Genomic DNA, 11,135 nt, shown 5'->3' on the forward strand with positions numbered 1-11,135 from the left:
ACACACCCCTTCATCACCAATACACAATCATGACTCTCTTCACTGGGCTATGAACTTTTACAATCCCGACAAGCAAACGAGAACCATCATCATCTCCTAAACTCATCCAAAGCACACTCATCCAAGATCAGGACAAATCAAAATCGCAGGGAAAACCCTCTTCACACTACAGAATATTGAGTCAAGCCTCACAATACAAAGAAGAGAAGAAGAATAAGGGAGGAATTGAAGAAGTTGTAGAAGGAAAGGAAAAGGAATATGATACCTGTCATTTCCAAAGAGCCTCTACATTGGTAAGTTGTGCTTCTATCCCTTTCTTCAACCATCGGAATTTTTCTTTGAACGCAATCCACAAGATCCAAGTTTCCTTATCAATTCACGGCAAGATGCGATTTGGTTACGATTCGTTTTTAGTGTTGAATTCTGCAATTCTGATTCATGGAAGATGATAGTGAAATTGAGTTAAAGGGGGTCCCAGTGGTGGTGATTACGATTTTTTTTCGGATTTCGTACAGGTCGCGTTTTCATTTGAATATCGGGGACAAAGGTGAAAGAACGGGAGAATGTTGTTGAAGTTTCATTTTAGTTGCGGTAAGGTGAAGATTCACGTGCTGGGAGTTTCAATCATGGTTAAACCCGGATCTTCGGACGCTTGTGTGTGGTTTGGGATAAAGCCCAAACTTTGCTTCCAACAATCTCCCATGTACCTCTTACCCGATTCTCTTAAACTAGCCCTTAATAATATTTTAAGTTGATTATTTTGTTAATTATATGGTTAACTATGCTGATTAGGGATGACTCCTGGTTTAGGTGATAATTAGGATTATATTAGGTTTAGATCTTTAAGTTCAATAATTTTAACATGAAAATTAACATTTAATTTTAATTATCATTTAGTTAGTTTGAAGTAATTTTGGATTAATCTTGACTTGTTAATTTCATCTTTCACTAATTCTTTTAGCATGTGGACCATTTTTCCCCTAGGGTTAGGATTGTCAATGTGTATGATCCCTTATTTGGAAGATTGCATAATTTAATTAGGATAATTTGTTTGATTTAGTCGATTAGGTGATATTGACATTGTGTTAGGTCTAACATATTGTGATTGGCTGCATTTTGGAAAAATAAGTATTTTTGACATATTTTAAGCAAGATGTCCTGACATGTTGTTTCGACATTGTTGAGTGACCTAGCTTAAGTATCTTGTGAGATTTAGTTTCTTTAATGTTTTATCTGAAGATTTAGTTCACATATTATGTTAAGCATTTTCCATAAAACATAAGACTGTTGGGTCTTGATTTATGTACGAAGTAACGATGTCAAGACATTTTAGGAAACATCTGATTTGATTGAGATCATATATGTAGAAGATTGTGCAGAGATCTTGGATCTACTGCAAATCAAGACCGAAGCCTATGTCATTCCACTACTATTTATAGAGAGTTTCTAAACCTAAGAATGCAGCAAAGCAGTGTAGTATATTATTCAAATTAAGATTTCAGATGTGTGCTTTGTGTGAGCCATTCGAGTATCTCCTTGATACTTGAATTGGATCTGGTGTATTAAGTTGTAACAGTCAATCCTTCAGAAGTTTTTTAAGCAAGAGTGAATTGTTCTTCTTTGTTGTTAATTGGTGTAAGGTTGAAGGGAAGTGATAGGGTCTCATATCTAGGAGTGTCCTAGATAGAAACTTCCACGGGTAGAGATTAGGTGAGAAGTCTGTAAAATCTGAGGTTGTTCAGGACTTCAAACTGATTATGTGATAGTTGATTTCCTTCCTGGCGTGGTATCCCCCATATGTAGGTGACGTTACACCAAACTGGATTAACAACTGATTATGTTATTTCCTGTCATACTGTTATTTAAATCTTGTTATTGTGGGTGGTGTGATAATTTGTTGACCCTGAGGTTGTGACATTGTGTATGACATCAGAGATCTGCTTGGAAGAAATGAGTTGGATGAAGACTCATGTTATGATGAATTATCTTATGAGGAACTAGCTGCATCCTACAGAGAACTCTGCATCAGAAGAGAGAAAGTGTGCCAATTGGGTGAAAAATTATATCTCAAATGCAGGCTAAAAAAGAAGGATTCCAATTCACCATCTCTGATCTCCAAAATAAGGTGAAATTGTTGACTTCCAAACTTGACAACATGACAAAGAGTGTAAGAATGCTAAACAAGAGATCTAATATGCTAGATGGAGTTTTGAAAATTGGAAAAACAGCTGGAGATCTGAGAGGGATTGGATTTAAACATCAATCTCTGCACAACCAAGGAGAAAGCTCTGTGACTAACTTTTTTCCTCCAAAGAGGGAGTTTAAACCTATAATGTCTAAACATATGGCTCAACATCATGTCAGTCATCAGAACTCCCAAACTAAAGGCAAGTTGTTTCGCTGGAGATCTCATTACTATGGAAAATATGGTCATATAAAGGCCTTCTATTTCAAATTGTATGGCTATCCCAGGTATCCAACACAACTCAAGGCTAATAAAGAGAAAGAGTGGATACCCAAGCTTGTCAACACCAGCCTTATAGCTCACACCTTTCTTAGAGCCCCAACTCTAGAATATTGGTATTTTGATAGTGGATGTTCCAGACACATGACAGGTGTCAAGAAGTTCCTTAAAAAGGGGTTGGAGTTAAAGGGGTTGGAAGACTAGCATGTACAGGACTTCCAACCGGCTATGTCACGTTTGGAGATAGGGCTAAAGGTGAAATTAAAGGGGTTGGAAGACTAGCATGTACAGGACTTCCAAGTCTTAATAATGTCCTATTGGTAAAAGGTATGACGACTAATTTGATTAGTATCAGTCAATTATGTGATGAGGGTCATAAAGTTAACTTCACAAAATTAAAGTGTCTAGTCACTAACAAGAAAAATGAAGTTCTAATTAGGGGAGTCGGGTCTAAGGAAAACTGTTACTTGTGGTCTTTTAAAGAAAGAAACTACACTTCCACATGCCTGATATCCAAAGAAGACGAAGTTAACCTGTGGCACCAGAAACTTGGATATTTACATCTGAAGGGCATGAAAAAGATTGTGTCAAAAGAAGCCATCAGAGGTATTCCAAGACTCAAGATTGAAAAAGGTAAAATCTGTGGTGAGTGTCAAATTGGGAAGCAAACCAAGATGTCACATCCAAAGTTACAACATCAGACGACTACAAAAGTTCTGGAACTTCTTCATATGGATTTAATGGGGCCTATGTAGGTTGAGAGCCTTGGAGGGAAAATCTACACCTATATAGTTGTTCATCAAAGAAAAATAAGATGTTTTTGAAGTGTTCACGTGGGTGAACTTCATCAAAGAAAAATCATATGTCTTTGCCGTGTTCAAAGATCCATGTCAAAGGATTCAAAGAGAGAAGGAAAATGGAATTGTCAGGATTCAAAATGACCATGGGAAGGAACTTGAAAATAGCAGATTTGCTGAATTTTGCTCCTCTTAAGTTATTGGTCAAAAGTTCTCCTCTCCTATCACCCCTCAGCAAAACAGTGTTGTTAAACGCAAGAACATAACTCTACAAGAGTCAGCTAGAGCCATGCTTTATGCCAAGCATTTACCCTACCATTTCTGGGCTGAAGTAATGGAAAATGCTTGTTATATTCATAATAGAGTCACTCTAAGAACCGGTACCTCAGTTACTCTTTATAAATTATGGAAAGGAAGGAAGCCCACTATCAAATACTTTCATGTTTTTGGAAGCAAATGCAACATCCTAGTTGATCGTGAACAAATAAGAAAGGTGGATCCTAAGTGTGATGTAGGTATATTTGTGAAATACTCTGCAAACAGCAGAGCCTATAAAGTTTTTAATTCTAGAACCAAAGTTACGATGGAATCCATCAATGTTGTAGTGGATGACAATATCTCAGAAAAATGGACCGATGTTGAGGAAGATGTTGGGACATTATCTCAGCAGATTAACACACTTGAACATGAGGAAGTTATTGAGTCAGACAGTGAATCAGGAGGCACTGAACCAGAAAACCCCCAGTCAACAAAGGTCCCTTTATCAGAACTCAAAAAGATCATCCAAAAGATCTCATTATTGGAAACCTTAATGAATGGGTCATCACTAGATCTAGAGATATGATCTCAAATGCTTGCTTTGTTTATAAGTTTGAACCAAAAAATGTGACGGAAGCCTTGAGTGATGAATTTTAGATCAATGTTATGCAAGAGGAGTTAGGTCAGTTTATAAGAAATGAAGTATGTGACTTAGTTCCTAGGACTAAAGGAATGAATGTTATTGGCACAAAGTGGATCTACCAGAACAAATCTGAAGAAAAAGGGATTGTAACCAGAAACAAGGTCATACTTGTTTCTCAAAGATACACTCAAATTGAAGGGGTTGATTTTAATGAGAACTTTTCCCCTGTTGCTCGCCTTGAGCCAATAAGACTATTGTTAGGAGTGGCTTTTTTACCTAAATTCAAACTATTCCAAATGGATGTGAAAAGTGCCTTCTTGAATGGGTACTTGAATGACGAAGTCTATGTTGAATAACCCAAGGGGGTCATAGGTCCCAACTTTCCTGATCATGTCTACAAACTAAGGAAACCTCTATATGGATTAAAGCAAGCACCTAGGGCTTGGTATGAAAGGCTCACTGAGTACCTTGTTAACAATGGATAAGAGAAAGGAGGAACAGACAAGACACTGTTTGTTAAAGAAGAGCATGGTAAACTCATGATAGCTCAAATATATGTTGATGACATTGTGTTTGGAGGAATGTCGAACCAGATGGTACAACATTTTATCAGGAAGATGCTATCTGATTTTGAAATGAGTCTTGTTGGTGAACTGACATACTTTCTTGGGCTCCAAGTCAAACAAATGGATCGCATTATCTTTATTTCTCAAAGAAAATATTGGCAAGAATATAGTGAAGAAGTTTGGGATGGAAAATTCTAGTTATGAAAGGACACCTGCACCGACTCATTTGAAACTGACTAAAGATGAAAAAGGTGTAAATATGGATCAAAGTCTATATAGGAGTATGAATGGTAGTTTGCTTTACCTTACAGCTAGCAGACCTGACATTACATTTGTTGTAGGAGTTTGTGCTAGATATCAATCTGAATACAAAATGAGTCATATTACTCAAGTAAAAAGTATTTTGAAGTATATCAATGGAACTAGTGAATATGGAATGTTGTATTCTCACAATGCAAACTCCTTGCTTACAGAACATTACGATGCAGATTGGCCAGGCAATGCTAATGATAGAAAAAGAACTTATGGAGGATGTTTCTTCTTGGGAAATAATCTTATATCTTGGTTTAGAAAGAAGAAAAATAGTGTGCCCTTATCTACACCTAAGGCTGAATATATTGCAACAGGAAGTAGTTGCTCTTGTAGCGGTAAATTCATGACCATCAAGCTATGGATAAACTTGACGTAAATAAAACCAGAGTCACCACCGCGCTTTTATTGTTTCCAAAGGAAAAGGGAAAAGTACAAACAAAACCCAAAGATAAGAAATTTTGAAGTCAAAACTAATAAAATGCCAGAGATTACAAGTAAGGGGTTGGTTACACAGAGGGAAGGTGTTAGCACCCAAAGTGTCCTAGGTACTTCTAGGGAGCCCTTTTTTATCTGTGCATGTGTTTTTGGTATAAATGATGTTTGGTAAAATAGAGTGTAGGGATGAGAAAAGAGTTAATTGATTATAGTTTGTGTTTGACAAGACCTTCGGTCTTATACCTACGTACCAACATAAAAATGAGGGATCAAAACCTCGTAGTTCGTGGTAAAAATTTCAAATAAGTTGGCGACTTGCTTTTGACAAAAGTTTAATAAGAAAAGCCATAAAAGGCCAAAATTTTGAATGGAGTTGTTAGCTCGTTTTGTATTTTGAAATTTAAGTCAATATGGTTAAGTTTATTTACAAGATTGATTTTAGAAAGGGTTTGAAAATTCAATTGCATAAGGTCAAAGTTTCTAATCATTAAAACATGTCTAAATTTGAAATCACCAGCAAAGAAATGTATTTGAAAAGAGGGATAGATTTTGAAATTTAAGAAGTGGGAGGAGATGAAGAGGCTATCCTAAGCACAAATTTAAAAGTTAAAAGTTGAAAAGATCTGACCAGTGGGATGTAATCCAACAGACAAGAATGTCATATAGAAACTCATTTTCCTTTGGACTTTAATCAAGCAATGATCAATACGGAATAAGCAATATCCAGACATCATGAGATCAAGGCATCAAATAAAGATGGACTCATCCAAGCAACCATTCCAATAGCTAGCAGTCTTCATTGTCTTCCAATGTACCAGATGAACTATTCCTTGATCAACTTAGAACAAAACATCATACATAGGCAATAACAAAATAAGCAATTAAGCACCACGACAGAGTAGCAGATGAATCAGAGAAATCCTCAAGGTCTTGCATCAGATGAAGTCAAAATCAGATATAGACCAGTCTTAGAAGGTTGGCATTCGCCAAGTCCTTTGGCACAGGGAATGTTCCCTAATCCTAAGTCCAAAAGTTCAGATCAAGTTCAACTGTCCACCAAATGTTTTTTAGGGTTTTTCTTGTTATTAAATGTTTTAAGGTCCTAAGACCATAATCAAAACCAAGAGCAAGCAAACAATATGTACAATCACAAGATATGGCTCAAATGAGCAAAGTGAAAATGACTTGAAACATAAACAAGTTATATGAAATGTGAATAAAAATAAATGATAAATGACTTATATTTAAATTGCATAATTGTAAATGAATTGAAAGTCAAGCAATATTAATAAGAGTTAGTCAAATGTTAGTCAAAATTTAGTCAAGTGTTAGTGGTGATTTTTAATTGATTAAGTTAGTCTTTGGAGAACACTCAATCATTCATTCATACGTATGAATCCTTAAACCAAAACATATTCCATGAGAAGGGCTACTGTAGCGGTCTATTCCTCACCATTGGAAATATTAATTACATCCAAGGTAAATCATACAAAGTCGAGTCGCCACCGCACTTCTATTTATCCAAAGGAATGGCTAGAAAGCGAACAAAAGCCTATAAAGTTTTACAAACAAAACTAGTAAAAGGGGGTCAGAGATCTGGGTAAGGGGGTTGGTTATGCAATGGGAAGGTGTTAGGCACCTACAACATCCTAGGTACTCCTAGGGAGCCCTTTTCACAACTTGTTGCATTGGTTATTGTTTATGAAATTATTTTGTGCAAACATGATTGAAGAGATGAGAGAAGAATGTACAAGTTTATTTACATTTTTGTGTTTGGATGGATGAACCCATTGCCTACGTACCTTTTCATGAAAGATAAAGATCAAAACCTCGTAGTTCGGCTAAAAGATTTCAAGACAGTGAGTGGATTGATTTTAAGCAAAAGCCTTAAGGTCTTTCATTATCAAAGGGAGAAAACTCGACCTGAACAACCACAAGTCCACCATGTGAGAAAAGCTTCGACATGCTAGTGAGGGTTTTGCCCTATAATAAGCATGGAAGTCTTACAATTCAATCACTAAGGACAAAGGTGAGATTTACATCAACCACTAAGATAATTCAGATCTATGGCTAATGCATGAAAACTTGATTAAGGAGTGGACAAGGGCCACAAAAGCAATTGAGTGGGTTGAATTAACCAATTAGCATTATTCACAAAATGAGGTCAAAGTATGAATTAAAGTTCAATTACAATGAGTATTAGGAAATGAGAGATTTTGAGAATCAAAGGCTTAAGGCCTAGGTTTCTAGTTTTGAAAACAAGTCAAAATGTTTGCACAAAAGATTTTCTAGTTTGGGTTAATGATGAAAACAAGGCTCAAGGTTAAGCACAAAAGGGTTAAGGGACAAAGCCACAAATAGGAGTTGCTTTCTCAAGATCATAGAAATGATCCAAGGAAGTTCCTTTGGAGTTAGGCAACACAAAGCAATAAGCAAATAAGCAGGGTCTCATAAGAGAACAACAAAAACTGGAAACGGAGTGCCAATCAATGGTCTTACATCCAACTCCAAAAACAAGCTGGGAAACAGATAGCCAATCAATGGTCTTACATCTAACTCCACAAAATAAAAAGAATAGGAAACAGATAGCCAATCAATGGTCTTACATCTAGCTCTAAAAACAAGCTGGAAACAGATAGCCAATCAATGGTCTTACATCTAGCTCCACAAAATAAAAATAGGAAACAGATAGACAATCAATGGTCTTACATCTAGCTCCACAAAACAAAAATAGGAAACAGATAGCCAATCAATGGTCTTACATCTGACTCCACAAAAGAAACAGGAAACAGATAGCCAATCAATGGTCTTACATCTGACTCCTCAAACAAACAAACATGCATGAAAAGCAAACATATGAAAGATGCGCAAATAAGCAAACAAGCAATCAAGTATCACACTCTATACACAAACAAGAGGCTCATACAAATTGGTTAGGCTTTAGTCAAGGGGTCATATCAACCTCAACAAACAAGCCAAAACTGTATGGGTGTTTAGGGCTCTTAACCGCTAACATTGAGAGTTAGGGTGAAGCAGATGAATGGGAAATGAGGATAAGACCTCATGCTCTTAACCCTGGCGTGGGTGAGCTTGAATCAAAGAATGTGTGGGGATCCAGAATGAGGGACCCTATTCCACATGACTGACTCTATACAAGATTTTGGGTGTTTATTCAAAAGCATCAGCACGTAGTGCGAGCATAATGAAAGACTCAACTGATTAACAGGGGATTGATTGCGAATCCCTTCTATCTTTCAATTGCCTCTTCACTTAGGAGGACTTAAGTCACATGCCTCGACAAGGAGGTCTTTATCACAAAAGTAAACAATCACAGACATTGCCTCTTAAGGAGGACTTCAGCCAAATGCCTTCCAAAAGAAACGACAGGGCTTCCAGACTACATGGAGTTAGAGAGGTTACCTAAGTGGTATACCAACCACAAGAAAAGCAAAGCTCAAGTAATGAGCTAAAAGCGGCTAAGGTACCTGTACAAAAGTCAAAACAATCAGTAGGATATTCAGACAAACAACCAACAAACTACAACAGTGGTTTCCAATCTGTACACAAAGCAAATCCTAAAAGGCAATCACTCAAGTGTGTTCACCACCCAAGGACCTACAACACAATCAAAGATAGTTAACCAAAGTAACTGGCAACTCATATGATGAGGCCATACCAATCATTAGTGCTAATACCTGAAACACAAACACAATCGGTGAGTACAAACCACTAGTGCAAAGACTAGGGTCAAAGGCAAAGCAAAAAGTCAAAACAGAAGTTGATGTTCAACATGAAGCACATTTAATCAAGTAAGAACATGTCCTAAAAAGGATCAAATCCAAATCAATAAGCAAAGCCATCTAAAGCACAAAATAAGGCAAAGGCAATTACAAAGCAAACAATTGGACATCAAGAGTAGAAATTCCTCATTAAAACAGAAATGAATCAAATAACCATGGAAATATTTATGTGCACACAACATGTTAAACACAAGCATCATGCAAAAAATTGGAATCAGAAAAGCTCAATTGACCTGTATATGAAAATGAACAAGAGCAACATCCCAATGTGTGACACAAATTGTCACACCTAACATCCATGTGTCCAAAACAGAGATGGAATATGCTAAAAATTCCAAACAAAGTCTCAAAAAACATGTAGCATGTTAGGAATGAGCATGTCAAATTTCAAAGCAATTGGACAATTAATGAGCATTTCACAATCCAAATAGCACAACATGTCACTTTTGCATCATGTTCAAATAAGCAAGCTCAATTAAAATTCCAACAAGGCACAAATCCAGAAATTCACATCACAAAATAAAAGACATTCAAATGAACATGTAGAAAAAAGTTTGGATTTATTTGGAATCATTTTCTATTTTTTATGATTTTTTTGAATTTGCATGAATAAAATGAAATAAATGTGAATATCAATTGGAAACAATATGTGAAATGCAATTGGAAACAACCACACCAAGACTCGAACCCAGGTTAAGGCAGTCAAAATAGGCGCTGGAAATAAAAATCACAAAAGTGCACCATGCAAGATTCGAACTCATATACATGAGGTTCAAGAGCGCTTCACAAAACAAATGAAATATTCCAAAATAACAACAGCAGGAATCGAACAGGCGAAGGCAAGGTTCAAGCGCGTTCAACAAAATAATTGAAAATCAGAGGAATTGCAAACGCAGGAATCAAACTGGTGAACACAAGGTCGCAAAGCGCGCTAATCCAAAACGCATCGTTTGGTTAAGTAATTAAATTAAATGGATTTCACAAACGTTCACGCATGGGATTCGAACGGACACACAGGTTGCAAGCGTCCAAACAGTGAAACGCGAGCGCTGAACCAGAAACCCTAAGCACTATTCATGCGCGGTGGAGGACGGTGGTTTCCACCATCTTCCTCGTTGAGACCAGCGACGCTACAGTGCATTTCATCAAAAAAATTCCAGAATTACGCATGGCATACATCATTCGAAAGCTCTCAACACAAGGAACGCGAATCTAACATTTGCTAAGCCTAAATCTCAATGAATCGTGCGAATCGAACAGAAACATAATGCACACCAAAACTTCAACTCAGGATAACTCACGCAATTCTTCACCAAATTCAATTATGTTTATATCAGGATTATCAGTGAGAAAAACTCTACACAATCATGGCAATAGAACAGCAAATAGTGAGATTTGATTTCTGACCTTTTGGAAGAACAGTATGATGAAACAGTGGATTCAAGCTCCCTCCAGCTCCAAATCTTCTCCTCCAACCTTGATATGAGGTCTGGTACACGAATTGATGCTTGAGAAGGCTTGGATCTAGCTTAATTTGGAACCTCCATGTTCATGTTCAAGCTTGGTGTATGCACAATTCTTCACCAAATTCTCCAATCCAAGGCTTGATCTGTAATCAATGATGATCAATGAACACAATTATGCAATAAAATCAATGGATTATATGAATAAATTTGAAGTTTCAATTGAGAGCAAAAATGGAGGGAAATGAGATTTTAGATCTAGAATCTGATTGTTTTGAAATATCTGTTACAATTAAGCTTATATACCATGTGCTAATCATGCTGGAGATGTAATTAGGCAATGGTTAATGGAAGATTAATGAAATATGAGGTGCATGGCAAAATTAGTAAAAACACC

Source organism: Lathyrus oleraceus, chromosome 2 (assembly GCF_024323335.1).
Source record: "Lathyrus oleraceus cultivar Zhongwan6 chromosome 2, CAAS_Psat_ZW6_1.0, whole genome shotgun sequence".
Classification (NCBI taxonomy): Eukaryota; Viridiplantae; Streptophyta; class Magnoliopsida; order Fabales; family Fabaceae; genus Lathyrus; species Lathyrus oleraceus.